We start from the raw sequence: 21,996 nt of genomic DNA, 5'->3' as shown, positions 1-21,996 counted from the left end.
TGCCATGCCAAGTGAAAAATTAGTGTTCAAATACCTGGCAGCCATTACGCGACTAGACCAGATGGCTCCCACGCTGGTTCCTTTAGTTTAGTTAGGCCTATAATGCGTCATCAAGTAGTTTGATTTGCAAACTGAAGTCACGTGGCATAGGTAACGAATTCGTTCTTAGACGGCGTTCGCCGAAAAAGGTACTGTATCTTGAGCACCTATAATTACTTTTTCATCAAAGGATTATTTTGTAAGCTTTAACTTTTATTTAACAAAACAATAAAAAAAACAACTGCCAGAAAGTAGCTAAATTAACTATTCTTAAAACTTATCTAAAGTAAGGTATAGCTGATCTGAGTCACTTTATAAAGAACATTTATTATTTAATTGTATATAATGTTTCTACATGTGTTTGCAGATAAAAATGATATGAGAATGAGCTTTGTTAGATCGTGACGGACTAGGTGGTCGAAATGATTTACTGTAGCTAACGCTTTCTAGTTCATGCCAAATGAACTGCAAGTATAGCTTACTCTTATATACCAAAATAACTGAATATTGTATACCACATCTCACAACTGGACTGAGATCTGCTAGTTTTTATTTACATTTATTCACGCGGCTACGTTACAGTTTGGTTAAACATAGGAAATGCTAGCCATAAAAGTTGCAAAAACCTAATTAATGAAAAACATTGTTTTTCAATACAGTGATCTTATTGTGCAATGCATCTATTTGAAACATAGTATAAAACCAAGCAAATAACAGCGCACTCGGTTTGATTGCGTCTGTTCTAGAAATGTAATAAAAGCAGCAATGGCCCTAGCGCCCTTGGTGCAAGGCTTAAGCGGAACTCTGGTATACAATTATATTGAATACACTCCATTATTTTGTTCCACATGCACGTTGTTTTCTAACGGCATTACATTTAACAAATATGTTTCAATAAGATAAATCTTTGCCCTTGTATTTTTCAATTCTGATGTGCTGTGCATTCTTTGCATGTTTTCCATTTCATGTTTGTAGTTTTCAGCATGTAGCTTTGTTCATTTTTCTCAGTACTTGTATGTCTAAGTTTGACGCCTGTATACCCTTCTAAAACACCCGTGTCTCCCACCACACTCCTGCCAACAGGAAATGGTAGGTTCTTGTCAATACAGCTGCTGATTAGTTAGTTAGCGCTGTTTGGATCATGCTTGATCTGTTTAGGTTTTATATGATCAATGTTTTATTAGCGTTTTACATTTGATGTTTTTTTTTATTTTTCTAACGGCAAAAGTACCTGCTGATATAAGGTCGACCTAGCTTTGTTTGTATGTAAAATATTTCAATTTCGGTTTTGTTAAACTGGTGCCGATGACGTATATTTGTCTTTATACCAATTAGTGCTCGGCATTAAGAGGGATAACAAGTCGTGTACGTTTTAGCATTGCCTTTCAAAATAAGCATATTCTTACATTTTTATATCTAATGTTTTATACTTTTTACTTTGTAATATGTACTTAAATTTTAGACTTTTCATCAGAATAATTATTTCACATATATTTCTATTACATGAAGGTTTCTTAATGCAAGAGATAATGTTATAACTGTGAAAAAAACAAACGCAGTATTGTACGGATACACCGTTACTATAAATTGATTTCGTGAAAGACAACACGTTCTAGCAATTGGGATCTGTTTCATGCATAAAGCACATCAGCGGTGTCTTGAATGCAATATTACGACAAAGGTTTGAATTTAGATATAACTCCTAATTGATTTCGCAACTGCGTAGGCGATTGCCATTAACAGCTCCATGTGCTGGAACTGAAATTAAGTGAGTTTTACACGGTTATGTTTTCGTGACAAATGGGGTTCGCATTCTCATCTCACTATTATATGTACATTTCAGAAGCAATAAATTTAATTAAGGGAAAGCGTTGCGTTCATTTCCTTCATGCGATTGTTTACGGATTGTTTCAACATAAACAGAACATTCGAGGCTATGATTCTTCTTGAATTTTAGAGAAATATTTATTAATGAGAGAATACTGACAGTAAAGGATTTTATTTTTAGTTTTAAAGACTAATAAAATGGCATTGTTTGATAGGAACTCTTTGGATTCTTCTTTTTTGAACATGTTTTGATGTTTATCATAGAGTCAACCAAATATTGAACGTTCTTATTGAATTAACCCTATAAGTCAGGAGATGTCCAAAGAAAAGAATGAATTACATTCATACCAAAACATTCGGCGTGATAACATGAAGAAAAAAACATGTTTACATTATGTCTTGGAAACAGTAATTGAAACAAAGTCAGATTATATTGTTACTGTCACGAGACATGATTAAATCAGTTTATGTTGTCATGTATGTCGTGGAATAATTAAAAATGTATCAATATTTGATGACTACATTTCGCCCTTAATTAATGAGATACTTCCAGAAATAGTTCTCGTGTAGGCATAATGCAGATCAATTAAGATATAAAAAACAGGAACTATTTTTGAGTTTTTGTCTGTAAATTGAAAGAGACTGAGTTTTGACTAAGCTTTAGCTATGTGATTTAAGTTGGTCTAAAGTCAGAATTTCGTATTTGGTTCATGGCTCAAATTGCCAATAGCTTATGATTACCATTCCATGTACTATAAGAGTTGCGACTTGCAGACAATTTTGTAGTCTGTCATTTCTAAATGCGAACTGCAAAACACAGGTCAGCTTAACCCCTATCACTTAAATCAGTATATTTATAATTCTAATGTTATTAAAATACACCCTATATTCCCTAAATTTTAAAAGTATGAGACCTACCCTACAAACAAATGTTTTCTGAGTCTGAATTGTATTCTTTTACTAACACAAACTGTCTGTAGGGCAGCGATTTCCCTAGAGAAATTCAAAGGACTTTTCCCTCTCGAAAAAGATGAATTTTCTATCACATTACTGTTTGTTTGAGACTTAAATTTGATAAATATGCAATTTCTCAAAATATGTTGCCGACTCTGGATATTTCTCAAATATGGGAATTTCATTCCCTTTGCGGCTTATAAATATTCATTACCATATTATTATAGCTGGATTACTTGTAATGTTTATCAACGCAATACGTCCACTGTTATTCAGTTAGCATTACTTGTAAATCACATTTCAGATAAAAAAAATTGTAATGGAGTTGCTCATAATGGTTTGCGTTTGAACCCAATAAATTCAAAGTGTCAAGTCATGATTAAGTTTATTGTTGTGTCGTACAAACTGCTACAGAACCTATTAACGAGTTTAATGTAGACAGCAACCTCCCCGTGCAGGAATATTTCAAACAATCATCGCTGCCGTCTTCAAATCGTAAAAGGACGAAACGCTTGCAATAAACTACAGGCTAATTGTTATTTATGCCACAACAGGATTTAGTGATGTAAGCGAATCATCAAAATCTTTGAAATATTTAACATTTTTGTGTCACAACGCCAGAGAAAATAAATTTAGTATTCTTTAGTTTTTACTGTTACAAGTAAATTATATGACACAATAAAATTTAAAAATGAATAAAAGATAACTCGGCTGGAATTCAGCCAAATTTATGCACAGGGATAAATTTTTAAAAAGCTTGAAAGTGGCTCAATTAGCTCTTGTTATGAGGCGGCAGGGATGGAGCTCAAAGAGATATGCCATTGAAAAAGGGTCTATGAACGTTTGAAGTTCCACATCGATAGCTCAGTGGTAGAGCGTCCGTTCGAGTGCGCAGGGTAGTGGGTTCAATCCCTGGCTGCATCATACCAAAGACGTAAGATTAGTACCAAAAGTTCCCTTGCTTGGCGCTCAGCATTAAAAAGGAAACAGGCCTTGCTAATGATTAGGTATTTAAGAAAACATACATTGTTTCCAGTTACATGTACATATTTAATAATGATATTTCATTAGGCGTCTGTGGGACACCATCTGTGAGACACCAGCCTTTGAATTTCTTGTTAGAGAAAATTAGCAATACAAATTATTTATTTCATAAAACATGAGAATAACGACATATTTACCGTAGCAGTGCATGTTTTCACAACAGTTTCTCAGATTTTCTCATTTGGAGTCAGGATTTCATGTTGAAGTCTTATTTGTTTAAAATATCTAAGCTAGTAGGGTTAGTTATAAATAACCTTAATAAAAAGCAGACTGATGTCACACTCTAAACCATATTATTTGGGAGGAGCCTTCTTTCATAATTGTCATTCCAAGCTCTTATTAAGGCCAATTACAGAATGCCGAAACCAAACATCTCCGCTTAAATAAACATCAATAAAATACCAAATTCGATACGTGTTTGTCTCATAAAAATTTCTTTCAGCTCATTTTGGCGTTTTAAGGACTGTTCGTCTAATTGCTTTACAAATAAATGTCTTTTACCATCTTACAATCAAGAATATTGACAACAAATAAGGAGGATACAGCTATAATTTTTAAGATGGGTAACAATTCAATAACTATTTCATTTGAACACATTACTTTTTAGCTGTAACTGCTTGTGACCCTATCCGATATGAGTTCGAGTCACGTTCTGGGGTTGAATTCTTCATGTGAGGAAGCCATTTAGCTGGCTTACTGAAATGTCAGTGGTTCTACCCAGGTACCCGCTCGTGATGAAATAATGCTTGAAGGGCACCTAACGTCTTCCACCACCATCAAAATATAGAAAGTGGCCATACCACACATAATTGTGTCGCTGTGACGTTAAACCCGACAAACAAAATACTAGTTGTAGAATTGGATAAAAAGAATGGGGAGTTGGTGAATAATACAAGTGAGCCGCACCATGAGAAAATCAACATAGTGGCTTTGCGACCAGCATGGATCCAGACCAGCCTGCGCATCCGCGCAGTCTGGTCAGGATCCATGCTGTTCGCTAACAGTTTCTCTAATTGCAATAGGCTTTGAAAGCGGACAGCATGGATCCTGGTCTGGATCCATGCTGGTTACAAAGCCACAATGTTGGTTTTCTCATGGCGCGGCTCAAGTTATTTTTCTGTACTATCACTTATCAAAAATATCAGTTTATATCTGATAACAATGCAAAAGTAGTCAGTTAATGGAACCGTATACATGTATTGTCATCATCGTAGGCGTAACAGACAAACTTCGTTATAAATGTCAATTTCGATACATTTTACAGCAAGAGAACAATTAAAAGTAATTGTTATGTAACATCAATTACCCTATTACCACGAAAATACTTTAACTTCTAATATCGATTACCAGTTAAAGGCACAATGCAATCACGCACAAATGTAAACCATTCCATTACAATATTATTACGCTTTTGAATACATAGAATTATTTGACAAAGTGGCTTTCATCTCACACTGTCTGTAAGATTTCAGAAAAAATGTTGCTTAGCAACGAAGAAACTAATGACATACTGGTACTTACATTGCGACACTCCCGATACAAAAACGATCAATCTTTCAAAGAGAGAAATGACAGACTAACAGATTTTTGTATACATATTTTAAAGGCTTATTTATGTTGATGTAAGCAGCGGCGGTAAAACAAATGTAAATTTATTTATTTTAGTATAAAATTAAAAGCTTAAAAGAGAACAGTTATACGAGAAGTGTCCGATCAATATTGTTGGTTTGTGCCGTGCTTGGCAAGGCGCATTTTCTGAACGAATCATGCACATGCACTGAATGCATAATGCTAGAACATGCAAGCTTTTCTTTTGAGTATCATTTTGCAGAATACATTTAGATCAAAAGAAAGTCAGTATTTTAAGAATGTCTCAATCCTTCTTGCGCTAATGACGGATTTGTATACAAAGAAAATACTCCGTATGATTGCCTGAAATTTATTCTGATTTTTGCGTGCTCTGTCGTGAACGTGAATGCGTTTTAAAGTTATAGACATAGCATCAAAATGAAGTGCAGTAGATGGTCGATATTAAATGTCTAATAATTAAAATACAAAAGCTGAACCAGACATAGCAGCTGCTTATGTAACAGAGTTGATGATAATAAATGTTTCTGCGTAATTAGTCCCTTGCAGCTGCTCAGTGATATACTGAATTAGCTGGACATCCCTGGCAATTTCCATTTTCTCTCTATTGTAAAAAAATCCGTTGCTAGGCAACTGGACATGTTATTTCCTGCTAGTTCAGCATTGATATAGATCAATACTTAATGTGACACTTTCAACGTGATTTGATGTCAATTTAATAAGCTTTAACGTGTATGTAATAAAGATTGCCAATGGTCATTATATTGCCGATACTTTTACATTAATTATGTTAGGAATAAAAACGAAAAAGTACATCTCGTTTGCGAGTTTACTGCGACAAGACATAGCAAAATTGGGTTTAATTTAGAAAGATATAGTATTATTCATATAGAAGAAAATTAATGGGGCTGTATATAACACTGAATTTAATAATTCATTTAACATGAAGCTTTCGCAGTAATTATTCTTAAATATCCAACGTCCTCCTCATTCAGTCGCATTTGTTCAAAATGCATGGTCAGTTGTCAAAAACATTCTTTGATAAATAAAATACCGAGTATGATGCGTATTTACCAGCCCTATCCTAATTTGCTAATAGGCACTTCCGTGAGTTTATTTAGACTGAATCATAAAATGTATAGAATAACGGTCATATTTGTTAACGAGAAAACGATCACAGAAATCGAGAGGTGAATGCATAAGAGGTCTAAGGGCGTCTTTATATATTAGCCTTTAGACCTCTTTCGCAGCCATCCCTCGAAACAGTCTGAAAAAATGACATACATGAACTTACATGAAAAAACAAGGATAACATTTGAAAAACAGTTCCTTTTTCATTTCGGTAAAACATATACTAACCTTCTATTGCATAACATATCCCAAATAGTATATTATACATGAGAGCTTTTGTTTTGTTTATTGTAAATATCTCAAGTATTTGTGACGGCATTTAAAACTTTGGAACTCCGCAAAGGTAAAACAAAAATCATCCATGAAATCAAGGCATAGACCCAGTAGAGGCACCATGTACAAAACAGTTTTACTGCATTCTGCACAGTATTGTCTGTTTCAGGGAACCTTATCACAGAAGTTGTGATATCTGTGTTCAAAAACATTTTATTCCCTTGTATGTGACTTGAAATTGCATAAGAGAACTTGAGGGTATAGTGGCCACCTCAGGCTGTAAGTCTTGTTACAAATTTGGGTTTTTGTATCTTTCTGAGATCTATATCTTTTTTAGATTCTTCCTAATTGGTCATATGTTATCTTTGTTACGTTATCAAATTACTTCCCCTTGTGTTCAAGCATGTGTACACCAGAAAATAATGATTTATTCTTATAAGTAAGCACATTCTTGTACTGACTTTAATTCTAAACATTTTGCACTCCGGATCAAAATATTTTTAAACTACTTTTCTATCAAATCTTGAATGATCACTGAAATGGTAATAATTCAAGTAAGAAAACCAATATGTTTTGTTAAAAACTGGAAATCAAATATCCGGTACAGACGCCACGCTTAAATGCGCGCCAGAACACAAACTGATAAACACTGTGTAAAAGCCTTGGAAAAACCAATCAAACTGTTTAAATGATAAGATATTGGAATTAATAATGGAGAAAATACCTTTCAAAAATGTATAGATTTATGTACTTCCTAAATATAGTAATAAAGATGGAATATTTGTATATCTCATCACATAAATTTCTATAAAAGCTTATACACCACCTAAAGTCAATGGTAATCTGAGTAGGTAGATAGGTCTACTATCCACATAGACCATATTCATTTAGGACTTCCACTTTACTGAACAAATCTGATGAAACCTGCTTATTGAAATACTGTTATAACACGTATTGACGTTCTTATGAGTCCACTGGGAGTGTACTCTCTGATTGGAGATGGTACCAAAGTTATCGATTTGTTGTTATCATCAAATAGACTTTTTAACTTTCATTACGTCAATGCGGATATGAACGTTTCGTATTAAAACAGTTCGTTAATCAATATAAACATGGTTATTGGCCTACACGATCATCTAATGATGATAAACAAGAGTGCAAAGTTTCAAAGTTGTAGCTCTTATAGTTTTTGCGGAAAGGCGGACCTAAACAAAAATTTTAACCAAGAAACTGAAATTTTCTAAAACAAAAGGGGCCATAATTCTAATAAAATGCATATCAGAGTGATGGGTCTTGGCCTACGCAGTCACCTAATGATGATATACAAGTGTGCAGAGTTTCAAAGCTGTATGTCTTATAGTTTTTGTGAAAAGTTGGACCTAAACGAAAAATTTAACTGTCGCTGATGCCGACGATCAGTGACGACAATACCTCATCGATATTTTTTAAAAATCAGACGACCTAAAATTGATACTAGTTCTTACATACAACCTGAACATTAAACATAGAAAATCTTAATCTGTCGTGAAGGTATTTAAAATCCATATGCAATGCCAGGTGCGGTGTTTTCTTTTCTACTTTTCTTTTCTTGAACAAATTCGGAATAGATATATGAGCATTAATAAAACAATGTGTTTCGTCATTCTGATCTATGTTTGTAAAAGTGATATATATAAACATACAAAGTATACCGATTGATCTCTAAAACAGAAGTAGGAATTGTAATCATACCCTAGGGGCCATGTGTTAATCAAAATGTTGAAATATTCATGCTTGCCTAGACAGAGAGTTTTGCCAGTGACGTGCTTCATTGGGTTCCTTTATGTGAGTGTTCTTGTAGGAAGTCTGTTATACTGTGTCTATGTCTTTAACTCTTACCCTGCTAAGTTTCTTAAATGGACTACTCTATCTTTCAGTTCGGACATTACCATTTATAGTTTATAGGGGTATTCACTGAAGATTTACTGACTGAATGGTGAACAATGCACATCAGTGCAGTCTGATCATGATCTGAACTGGTCGCAAAGGTAGATAAAATTGCCGATTGTATGCTAAGAGATAAGCGTATATTCCTCACGCAAGATCGATACAAATGGTGAATAATGCTTACAAAATCAGATAACAATTTTAAAAGTTTCGTCGTGTTAGATATCATTTTTGCAATAATCATTTTCCGTGATGTATTGTCACGAACGGCTTTTTGCAGTATGTTACTAATTTATCTATTACAAGGGAAAGAAATTATACGGAAGAAAAAAAGCCATAACTCATTTCGTAAATAAGTTTCTGACACTGTATCTAAGCTGAGGAATAAAAGTTGACAGCAGATTCAATAAGACAGAAAATTTAAGATTTCGAAGGCTTCTACCAGTTAACATCACCGCTTACATTCATTCTTGATTTCTCAATACCAGTGTAACGTTATCTATGTCAGTATAAAAAGAAGCAATATGTTTGTTTGTTTCAGTGTATGATCAAAGCATCATTTCTACGTGACACGTGACGACTGTTTTGTCCTTTTTTCATTAGAATTATTATTTTATTAAGTTAAGAGGTGCATGTAATTTTTGTTAATATTGTCTTCAAGAAATACTTCAGTGCATATTTCAATCTGCAATTAAATTCTTTACATTTTCAAAATATACTATGCCTTAATGTAAAAGGATGTCAGTTTTTACAGTAAGTACGTATCACATAACATATAGACATTGATACTAACTTACATTATGATGGTCCGCTTGGTTAGATGATTTAGAGATGAGCTTTATGGTAAATAATAAATCTGATTTTAATATCAAATACTGAGAAAGACTTTTCTTTAAACACTATAAAACATTGTTGCTGTTTTTTTTTTCAGATAAAGTATTCTTCATCACAAAACAGAAACCAAGTAAATCAATATTCGGCCTACAGTGTTCCTTATTTTTTTTAAAAAAGTGTTCCTACTGTCAGTGCTGATTTCATAGGAGAGTCTGATCGTACTTATTTAAAAGGTTCATTAAAACGGTAAACAGCTGATGTTATATCTAAGCCATTGTATATAGTGTATGTCAAAGCCCTTGTACAGAGTGTAAACAACTGATATTATATTCAAGCCATTGTACAGAGTGTAAACAGCTGATGTTATATTCAAGCCATTGTATAGAGTGTAAACAGCTGATGTTATATTCAAGCCATTGTATATAGTGTAAATAACTTACGGTATATTTCAACATTTGAACGCAGTGTAAACAACTATATACAGACAATATTTGTGAAAATTTTGTTGCTACATCTTGCTTGTGTTCAGACATATCTGCTAATATATTTGCCATAATTGTACGAAATCACTAACGGACTAACTTGCGATATCGTAGAGGCATTTTTTGTGTTATTTTATCAAAATTCTCTGGAAATTGTCGTCGTTTTCTACGGACATACAAACAACTAATTGAAGAATTCTATGGGTCTGTTTAGAAAAAGTTAGTCAAAGCAAACGGGGCACCTCCAGCAAACAACAGAATACACGTACAAAACAGTACGGACAAAAAGAAAGTTGATACTAGTAACCTTGCAAAAAGGAAACTGGGAATTAAAACTTTTTTTTTTTTTTTTGTTTTGTTTCTTTTTGGCTAACCGCCCACCTTAGATGTACTCAGTAATTAATTTGAAGTCTCATTTTATACAAAACAACATTTACGAGTGGTCAATCCGTCATTTCCGTTCCATAATGTTTTCTTTGGCATTTTCCGGCTGTCGCCACATCCATTACTCGTTTGAGATATAACTATGGTCGAATAATGCCGAAGACGAGAATACGATATCACATAGAAACTGCCGAAAACCATTCCTGGTCCACTCCCTTAAAGTGTTTAAGGGCTGCATAGATGAGTAACTATTAATAACGATATTGTGGTGTGATAAAAGATAATTTACTTTACCGCCTCCGAGACACCTTCCCAGACTTAAAGTTAAGAGATGTTTTGATTAAGACCTGACGCGCCTTAAGTGCTCCTGCTGATACTTGAAAAAAAAAACGATTAGGTGCGGAGGAATGGTTAATTCAAGCAATATTGTGTATATTGTTCTGTATGCCTTGCAAACAAATATGATCGAACTCATGACCTCACGATTTCCCCGTAGAGCTAAGCGGCCGGGCTCTCTAACAGTGGAAGAACCTACTTAAAGTGTGTCGGTAAGCTATTGAATAAAATGCTTTAACAAAAATTCTAGTTAATTACTTTCAAGTTCGAGTCAGATTGTCGTCAGTTCATAACGTGGCATAGATGTAGTTCAAAGAAGTTTAGGTAAGCAAGACAACAAGCCGCTACAGTCACAATGACATAGTGATACAACTGACTGAGACAGGAACAATTTATCTTATTTTTCATTTTTCTGTAACACTGATATTAAAACACATCATTTAAAACGGTTTCTTTTTATGCAAAACTGAGTCATTATATATAAAACCTGTAATTAATTGCAGTGTATTATCGCTAGCTTTTATTGGGGGTGGCATTTGGTAATAAGCACCCAAATAAATTTGAAAAAGGTGCTCCTGCCAACAAGTGGGAAAATCGTGACGGTAAATATTAGCTAAATAGAGAATATATGTGACAAGTAATTAGTAAGTATGGGTATCCATGACATCAAGATGAATTACAACATCACGTGTGTTCTTGTTTATTACATGGACTGTTAAAGTTAATATCTCTTTTGAAACTGATGTTTAACATTTCAAGATTTTTTTTTTAAATATATATATAACATAACGTTTAATCAGTCATTTGCATTTTCTAATATTGCCGCTATTAAACAAGTTATTGTTGCTGACTTCGAATCCTGTATGTTTGTTTGTCTTCGTTTCTTTTTACTTATGTTTTACACGCATATCCAAATATGTACACATCAATTACATACACTTATATAGGATTGTGCTTGAAGAGGGCTGCGATCTTTTAGCTTTGATCTTTGCGACAGAAAATGAATGGTTGTAACCCGATACTCTTCCATGATTAAACCGGTACAAAAAAAAACGCTTACGGATCTGAAGTAAAATGTGTAACATGCGATGTAGATAAACAAATATTGCCTGGCACTCATTAATCTTCGCCAATATTTTCGGGCGTTTTCGTTATTACACGCGATATTTGTATCATGAAAATATCTACATTAATTAAAATAACCGATATGGTTAACCAATGGAATGGTGGCGTAGTGGTAAGCTCTCCCCTTTCTACGCACGTTACCATTGGTTCGAATGCAGTTCAGACCATTTTTTATTCAATGTCATTTTTAATCTTACTTTATTTATGATACATATCATTTTTAGTGACGAAAGTTCCTTGAATTTTCCGTTGAATAAACGACGCTTCTCCGGTCCTGAAGATTTTAGTCGACATTTTGTAGAAAGGTTTACTGACATGCACGTAGACGAATGTTAAATAGTAGAGTATTTCTTTCAATAACTGAACACATAGATCATGATAAATTGGACATTTTACCCGCCTATTGAGTTTACAGAAATATATAGGACCCTGAGATTGGTACCGGAACGCTTTGTACGCTCAGCTATATCTGCACATGCGAATTGATCATGTTAAGAAATGTTCGTTATTTAGGTCCGGACACCGACACTTAATTTACAGAAACATACGGAATATTCATGAGTGCAAGGTCACTACTTACGGACTATAACTATTCATTGTGTGCGATGCATGGGTCAGTACTAATATTAGTTCACAAATGTTATTGCTTAATCTTGCTTATTATCAGACTTTATAACCTGAATTGCTTGGGAAAGTTCCATGAAGATGAAAGACGGGTAAATGTTGATGGAAATGGATACAAGAAACACACAAAATACTATTTTGGCTGTTCTGTTCTGCGTTGGTAGTGGGTAGAGGTAAACCAATCAGGAAGCGAGCAAGCATGTGCTGATATTAATTTTAATTGTATACATATATTGTTTGGCATTTTACAATCTCACAAAAAGTTTGATGATTTTGGCATTTCAACAAGTTAAAGTATTAACTGGTCGAAAATATTCACTATTAATGCATATGACAGTTGGAAAATATATAATGCTCATCGTAATTTGTTGAATTTTCCGTGATTTCTATAATAAACGAATACATTGAATGGATTATATGATCCCAATAGACAAGATAACATAAAGACACACTTGTGTGTTTTGATTAAAATATTGAATGTAAAAAGCTGCGTCATACAGGGCTGAAAAATGTTCAATGCATCAGTGATCTTACAAACTATAAATAGATTGTTCTAAGCTTTTAAACTTGATGGATTTACACCCTATCGAGTTTCGCAATAAACCATTAAAGGCTTTTAGAAATATTACTTTCACAAACACTGACAATAAAGCGGACGTTTGAAAACTTCCCATTTATCTTGAATACAGAATATGATGAAATCACGGTACGTTATCAAACCTATTGTGGTGAGGTCAGACGAAACTGTTTTGGGACGCTTTAACCGAGATTTTGAATCATTTCCAAACCAGCTAATTTAGGCAGAAATTTTGCACTTGTTCTTAAACAGACATTGTGCATTTTATTTTCAGTTGATTAGTACAAGTTATGAGATATTTTAAGCAGACTTGTGATAGCCTTCTGATAATTCAACTCCGTCCAATTAGTGTCAGGAATGTTATTTACTGCGATATTCATTATTAATTATTTTGCGTATGCTTGCATGAAACAGTAATTGTTCCAACCGAAAGATCAATGCAATTTATCCTCCACTGAATGAAATATTCTCTTCCAAGAATATCTAAATCAATGTAAATGTCAATTTATTGCTCTTAGATATTCTGTATAAATGTCATTTCTTGTGTTAATTCACAGCAGATAGCTTAGATTTTTGATTAATTACATTTTATTGCTTGAATACTTGCAACATAATTACGCCAAATGAACAAAACAAAATTATATCATTCAGTTTGGGCAGTACTACTTATTATTCCAAGGGTTGTTCCCTGAAAATATGCAGGCTGATCTTGGTCTGCACTGGTCGCAAAGGCAGAATCACTTGTCGCCAGCAGGCTAAAGGTTAAGACAAAACTGCCAGACCACAAATTTTACCACGGTTAATGACGGCCCTTTCCTAACACAATGAAGTGACAAATTGCTCAGATGTTTTCAAACACACAACGCATAATATGCAATTCATATACAATATTCACTTAAAATGAACCTCAGAAAAATAAAACACAAAACATAGGACTTCGGAAAAGCATGAGAATAAACATTTTACATTCTCTAGAAAATATAGGAATAAAATTTTGTAAAAAGCATCAAGAAAATATAAACTATATCGAAGCAGAGTCTGCTGCTCGTCTTTCCAAGTATAAGTTGAGCAAAATCTAATTGCTCTTAAGACCTTAACTTTGCTTCATTTATTCTTGTAGACTGCTAAAATGATGACAATGAATGTTTGTGGAAAATCCACGTCTCCAAAAAGGCACTTTTATACTCAAGGTATGGTACGGACGAGGATCAATAAATTTATAACTAGGGCGTGTTAGAGAAAAGAGTAGACATTTGAAAACGTTGGTCCCTATCTTCTGTGATATATCCATAGTTAAATATTTGATCATCGCGTGAAAAGATGTAAAATAAATCCAAAATGCATTTTTCTTTCATATTCTTGCATAATGGACCTAATGAAAAACATCACCAGCAAGGTAAAAAGACGGAAATTTAGGCGTTTTAATTTTAATTTTAAATTGTAGTGTACTTGATAAAGTCTACATTGCGGAAACGTGTGTCTACATCAATCAAACAGTTTTGCAAGTGACTGTTTCACAAGCTAAGCACAGATTTCAAGCTTAGCTGATTAAATGTTAAAACTGCTATAATCTAAGGAAGACTGTTTCTTCTCATTTGATACAACAGGGGACAAAGGTATTAATAACTTTCATAGTCTAATTTGTAACATTAAATGTTATATATGTTTCTCCCTGATAGTTCTTTACGCCAACAGCAAGATGGTGGGGTTGCGCAATGAAATTGTCTGAGCCTAGAAATTCTAATACTAAACGTTCTTGATACGATTTTTTTAACTTCAGTGTTTGTTCCTGAGAGACTGCGTTCAAAGAACCTTGTCTATTCCCGGGAGACTGCGTTCTAAGAACCATGTCTGTTCCTAGGAGACTGCGTTCTAAGAACCTTGTCCGTTCCTGGGAGACTGCGTTCTAAGAACCTTGTCTGTTCCTGGGGGACCGTGTTCTAAGAACCTTGTCTGTTCTTGGGAGACTGCGTTCTAAGAACCATGTCTGTTCCTGGGAGACTGCGTTCAAAGAACCTTGTCTGTTCCTGGGAGACTGCGTTCAAAGAACCTTGTCTGTTCCTGGGAGACTGCGTTCTAAGAAACATGTCTGTTCCTGGGAGACTGCGTTCTAAGAACCTTGTCCTTTCCTGGGAGACTGCGTTCTAAGAACCTTGTCTGTTCCTGGGAGACCGTGTTATAAGAACCTTGTCTGTTCTTTGGAGACTGCGTTCTAAGAACTTTGTCTATTCCAGGGAGACTGCGTTCTAAGAACCTTGTCTGTTCCTGGGAGACTGCGTTCAAAGAACCTTGTCTGTTCCTGGGAGTCTGCGTTCAAAGAACCTTGCCTGTTCCTGGGAGGTGCGTTTTAAGAACCTTGACTGTTCCTGGGAGACTGCGTTCTAAGAATTTTGTCTGTTTCTGGGAGGCTACGTTTTAAGAACATTGGCTGTTCCTGGGAGACTGCGTTCTAAGAACCTTGGCTGTTCCTGGAAGACTGCGTTCTAGGAAACTTGTCTGTTCCTGGGACACAGCGTTCAAAGAACCTTGCCTGTTCCTGGGAGACTACGTTCTTAGAACCTTGTCTGTACCTGGGAGGCTACGTTTTAAGAACCGTGGCTGTTCTTGAGAGACTGCGTTCTAGGAACCTTCGCTGTTCCTGGGAGACTGCGTTCTAACAACCTTGTCTGTTCCTGGGAGAGTGCATTTGAAGAACCTTGCCTGTTCCTGGGAGACTGCGTTGTTAGAATCTTGTCTGTTCCAGGGGGACTGCGTTCAAAGAACCTTGTCTGTTCCTGGGAGAGTGTGTTCAAAGAAACTTGTCTGTTCCTCGGAGACTGCGTTCTAAGAACCATGTCTGTTCCTGTTCCTGGGAGACTGCGTTTTAAGAACCTTGTCAGTTCCTGGGGGGGGGGGGGAACTGCGTTCTAAGAACCTTTTCTGTTCCTGGGAGACTGCGTTCAAAGAACCTTGTCTGTTCCTGGGAGACTGCGTTCTGAGAACCTTGTCTGTTCCTGAGACACTGCGTTCTAAGAACCTTGTCTGTTCTTGGGAGACTGCGTTCTAAGAACTTTGTCTGTTCCTGAGAGACTACGTTCTAAGACCCTTGTCTGTTCTGGGAGACTGCGTTCTAAGAACCTTGTCTGTTCCAGGGAGACTGAGTTTTAAAAACCTTGTCAGTTCCTTGGAGACTGTGTTCAAAGAAACTTGTCTGTTCCTGGGAGACTGCGTTCAAAGAACCTTGTCTGTTCCTGGGGGACTGCGTTTTAAGAACCTTGTCTGTTCCTGGGAGACTACGTTCTAAGAACCTTGGCTGTTCCTGGGAGACTGCGTTCTAAGAACCTTGTCTGATCCTGGGAGACTGCGTTTTAAGAACCTTGCCTGTTCCTCGGAGACTGCATGTTAAGAACCTTGTCTGTTCCTGGTGGACTGCGTTCAAAGAACCTTGTCTGTTCCTGGGAGACTGCGTTCAAATAACCTTGCCTGTTCCTGGGAGACTGCGTGTTAAGAACCTTGTCTGTTCCTAAGCGACTGCGTTCAGAGAACTTTGTCTGTTCCTGGGAGACTGCGTTCATATAACCTTGCCTGCTCCTGGGAGACTGCGTTTTAAGAACCTTGTCAATTCCTGAGGTACTGCGTTCTAAGGACTTTGACTGTTCCTGAGAAACTGCGTTCAAAGAATCTTGTCTGTTCCTGGGGGACTGCGTTCAAAGAACCTTGTCTGTTCCTGGGAGAGTGTGTTCAAAGAAACTTGTCTGTTCCTGGGAGACTGCGTTCTAAGAACCATGTCTGTTCCTGTTCCTGGGAGACTGCGTTCAAAGAACCTTGTCAGTTCCTGGGGGGACTGCGTTCTAAGAGCCTTGTCTGTTCCTGAGAGACTGCGTTCAAAGAACCTTGCCTGTTCCTGGGAGACTGCGTCGTTCTGAGAACCTTGTCTGTTCCTGGGGGACTGCGTTCAAAGAACCTTGCCTGTTCCTTGTGGACTGCGTTTTAAGAACCTTGTCTCTTCCTGAGAGACTGCGTTCAAAGAACCTTGCCTGTTCCTGGCAGACTGCGTTAAGAGTACATTGTCTGTTCCTGGGAGACTGCGTTCAAAGAATCTGTCTGTTCCTGAGAGACTACGTTCAAAAAACCTTGTCTATTCCTGGGAGACTGCGTTCAAAGAACCTGTCTGTTCCTGAAAGACTGCGTTCTAAGAACCTTGCCTGTTCCTGGGAGACTACGTTTTAAGATCCTTGTCAGTTCCTGAGGGACTGCGTTCTAAGAACCTTGTCTGTTCTTGAGACACTGCGTTCTAAGAACCTTGTCTGTTCCTGGGAGACTGCGTTCTAAGAACTTTGTCTGTTCCTGAGAGACTACGTTCTAAGAACCTTGTCTGCTCATGGGAGACTGCGTTCTAAGAACCTTGTCTGTTCCAGGGAGACCGAGTTTTAAAAGCCTTGTCAGTTCCTTGGAGACTGCGTTCAAAGAACCTTGTCTGTTCCTGGGAGACTGCGTTCAAAGAACTTTGTCTGTTCCTGGGGGACTGCGTTTTAAGAACTTTGTCTGTTCCTGGGAGACTGCGTTCTAAGAACCTTGGCTGTTCCTGGGAGACTGCGTTCTAAGAACCTTGTCTGATCCTGTGAGACTGCGTTTTAAGAACCTTGCCTGTTCCTCGGAGACTGCATGTTAAGAACCTTGTCTGTTCCTGGGGGACTGCGTTCAAAGAACCTTGTCTGTTCCTGGGAGACTGCGTTCAAAGAACCTTGCTTGTTCCTGGGAGACTGCGTGTTAAGAACCTTGTCTGTTCCTGGGCGACTGCGTTCAAAGAACCTTGTCTGTTCCTGGGAGACTGCGTTCATATAACCTTGCCTGCTCCTTGGAGACTGCGTTTTAAGAACCTTGTCAATTCCTGAGGGACTGCGTTCTAAGGACTTTGACTGTTCCTGAGACACAGCGTTCCAAGAATCTTGTCTGTTCCTGAGGGACTGTGTTTTAAGAACCTTGCCTGTTCCTGAGACACAGCGTTCAAAGTACCTTGCCTGTTCCTAGGAGTCTGCGTTCTAAGAACCTTGTCAGTTCCCGAAGGACTGCGGTCTAAGAACCTTGTCTGTTCCTGGGAGACTGCGTTCTAAGAACCTTGTCTGTTCCTGGGAGACTGCGTTCTGAGAATCTTGTCTGTTCCTGGGGGACTGCGTTCAAAGAACCTTGCCTGTTACTGGGGTACTGCGTTTTAAGAATCTTGTCTGTTCCTGAGAGACTGTGTTCAAAAAACCTTGCCTCTTCCTTGGAGACTGCGTTCTGAGAACCTTGTCTGTTCCTGGGAGATTGCGTTCAAAGAACCTGTCTGTTCCTTGGAGACTGCGTTGTAAGAACCTTGCCTGTTCCTGGGAGACTACGTTTTAAGAACCTTGTCAGTTCCTGGGGGACTGCGTTCTAAGAACCTTGTCTGTTCCTGAGAGATTGCGTTCTAAGAACCTTGTCTGTTCCTAGGAAACTGCGTTCTAAGAACCTTATTTGTTCCGGATCTTTGTCCTTTCAATTTAATTGATCAACAGACGGTAAAATAAAATGCCAATATACAATGTAATCGTTGCCTTTCCACTACAAATAAATATAGGTACCAGTTGCACACAGATTTACTCTTGTCGCAAGAAAAATAAACACCTATCTTCTTAAATAAAATCGATCCCATCTAGATGCCTTATTTCGACAAGCTTATCAAGTATATATAGCTTGTATAATCTTTGAAATTCTTTAGTACTTTATTTTAGTTCGTTGCATTCAAAAGGGTCTTCTTGAAAGATATACACCAACCGAGTTAAAGACGTTTGATTTCTTTTGACATTAACGTCTTGTTCGTATAGAGAATTTAAATGAAAATTAGTTTCTTAATGTCAACATTTTACATAGTTTAGTTCAGTCTCTCTGTTATGTTACCACCCGCATGAATTAGTATCACCAAGGGACATAATCATAAATGACTTTCATAGATTTGGAACAAGCAAGTCCGTAAACCAATCCTTACTTTCCTATACCAGATCAATTATCTGTTGCCGATGACGGATACGACAGCCGATAATGATGTTTGCGCACAATAGCTTGTACTTAAAAAGATGAAGGACGTTCAACCTACATTTTCGTAGTACACACAACACACACAACAAATTTAGGTGCGCTAAAGATGTCATCAGAAGGAGTAGTGATAATTTACTTCACTTCTTGCAGTATGTTTGGTTCATTTTAGCTATTACTAAGCGAGAGAAAATGCAACTGAAAATGGTTTTCAATTGAAGATGGTTTTATTACAATCTCATAAAACTCAGTATAATTTCCGAATAACAAACTATTATATGTACATGTTTACGTCCTGCTTAATTTCAATTAATATGTTTTCGTCCGTATTATTTTTTCTACAGTTTGTACACAAAATTTTAGCGAATATCTTATTACCTATTGGATATATCTAACGTCATCTTATTTTATATGTTACTACAATAAGTATTATATATATATGTTAAAACTGCACAAATATCATTCGGCTTCCTCAAACGATATTGGTACGTGTGACAATAACATATTATTGGCATACTTCCGGTCCCTGGCAAAACTTTAGCGCGTTCTGACGCTGATGTCGTATATTATTGTATAATAATCAAAAGGTCGAAACACGGCTGGAGTGTGTCTTTATAGCTAAAGCCCTCGAGCCATTTTTGCACCACATTTTTTAGATGTGCTGTGTGGCCAAAAGGAAAATCGCAGCCGTATATTAAACTCTTTTTACTTGTCGTTTTATAGTATAATATTTGTTTATGCAAACGTGTTGGAAACATATCACCACATCGCAATTCCTACACTTCATATCATGTTGAAAGTTGTCTTATATTTGGAAGTTTAGGAACATATTCTCATTTCTTTTATGTATGGCCTTGAAGAAGGCTCTATTTGGAAATGATCACGATCAATTAAATAAATCAAGTATCACCATTATTATTATAATTACTAAAATCATCTGTATCATCAATATTTATAATAATGATAATAATTATCACCATTATTAGTATCATTATCATCATATCATCATCATCAGCAGCAGCAGCAACATTGATACCATACGTTTATTTTACAGAAAATACTGTTCTACACGTATATATATTATTTATATCTTCATCATGTATAAAATCGTCTTTAAATTTTAATAACAATTTGTTTACATAGCATAATGATGTCAAGCTTTAACATGGTAATATTTTTTTAATTTTCTGAAGTCACCAATAATGTTTTGTCATCAATTACAAATGCCAAACATAAAGCCTGGTATATATGAGATCGACTGTCTAAGTTAAGCTCATCAATATAAATACCTTAATTCCATTAGTAAAATTTATACCTTAGTATACTTCGTTATGAGAACTAATATTTCAAAACAAAGCAGTATATTTTTTAAAAACACTTACCAGATGTTGATTAAAATGACCAGAAATTCTTTACTAGTTGTCCAGAGCTTTCTGCATCTATAAAATCCAAGGCATTCTGGGAGAAAATCAATATGGCATTCTTGTATTTAATGGTAGCAACGCGGTATCGCTATGCTCGCACCAAGAAAATGGATAAATCAATTATTGTATCGGAGAATATTGTCGCAATGAAAAACATCAGGTAAAAGCCAGCAATTTTGTCACATTTCACGAGGCTGCCGTAGGATTAAACTACAGAAAACATACCCGTCGGCTGAATTACTTCGTTTAGACAATATTCTAATTTTCAATATTCAGTTTTGCCAAAACGATTGACTCTTTTTTTCTGAATTACGTCGAGACAATTCATGGACTGGCGAAAAGGCGAGCAAATTTGAATCTATTGAACTACTCCTTAATACTGGTGTCACGGCAGATAACGTGTATTCACTCAGACACAAAGATGTTTGCAGTTTTACTCGTACATATTTCAAGCTTTGTTTTAGAAGAAAGCTCGTTTAAGTGTTAAATCATGTACATTTAACATCATCCTCTAAACCTCCTTAGCAATTTACGAAATGTTAACATATATTGTTTGATATGACACTTTTTTCTTTCCCTATATAAAAAAACAACAGTACTTCTGATTTTAAAAGGACATTTTCAGGACTGGTAAATATTTTCTATTTAAATATGTGTGATGGCCATATACACGATGTTCAAAATGCATGGTCATTACTGGTTGGTTTTTAAATACTCTATATTTTAGGTAAAAATCGGTTATTCCAGTCCAAAAAAATTAACTAACCGGGTATTTCTGTCCAATAAATTTTATTTTGATTAATCCATTATTCCAGTTCAATCAATTTCAACTATATAAATCTAATAAATTTTTACTAACCGGGTATTCAAGTATTAACCAGTCAATTTTAACCACTCGGGTATTCAAGTCCAAAGAAAAAAAGTAACTAGTCAATTAGAAGTTGGTACTGATATTTGCATTTTCAATTATCTACGATAAAACAACATCACGAAGACAATTATCAATGTAAATGCCAAAGATGTGAAACACATAATTGAGAAAATATGCTTTGATGAAATACTACGTGCGCCTGTTCATGAGCATTTCTACGGACGATAGGTGTTAACAAAATTAGTAAATACTTCAAAAGCGCCGGTGTGCCACTTGTCTCCGCAATATACACATGGTGTAAGAAAGCTCTTCCTATTGTCATATATTTTTGAAACAGAAAATAATGTTCTACAATATACGTTTGGCCGAGCTCCTTGAGACCTAGATTGAAGAAACGGTTATGAATAGGTATTTAGGGTCTAGTTGTCAAAGGATGGAAGTCATGTGTCACAGTTTGGATTGATATTTTGAGGAAACCAAAAAAAAAACTCTTGAAATTAAATATTTACGATTTGCAAAAGAAAA

At 35.9% G+C, this 21,996-nt stretch overlaps 1 protein-coding gene across 1 annotated transcript in view; it reads right to left on the bottom strand.

Moving 5' to 3' along the window:
- LOC123552104 (uncharacterized) overlaps positions 1-20,718 on the bottom strand; it is a 34,618-nt gene extending 13,900 nt beyond the window's left edge. Inside the window, exon 1 of the mRNA XM_045341490.2 lies at positions 20,559-20,718. The gene's annotated coding sequence lies outside the window, so the exon portion shown is untranslated. The remainder of the gene's footprint in view (positions 1-20,558) is intronic.
- Between the last annotated feature and the right edge of the window lie 1,278 nt (positions 20,719-21,996).

The sequence above is a fragment of the Mercenaria mercenaria genome, chromosome 4, assembly GCF_021730395.1.
Source record: "Mercenaria mercenaria strain notata chromosome 4, MADL_Memer_1, whole genome shotgun sequence".
Classification (NCBI taxonomy): Eukaryota; Metazoa; Mollusca; class Bivalvia; order Venerida; family Veneridae; genus Mercenaria; species Mercenaria mercenaria.
Note: the sequence above shows the minus strand (reverse complement) of the source record. Positions and strands in the feature narration are given on the sequence as shown.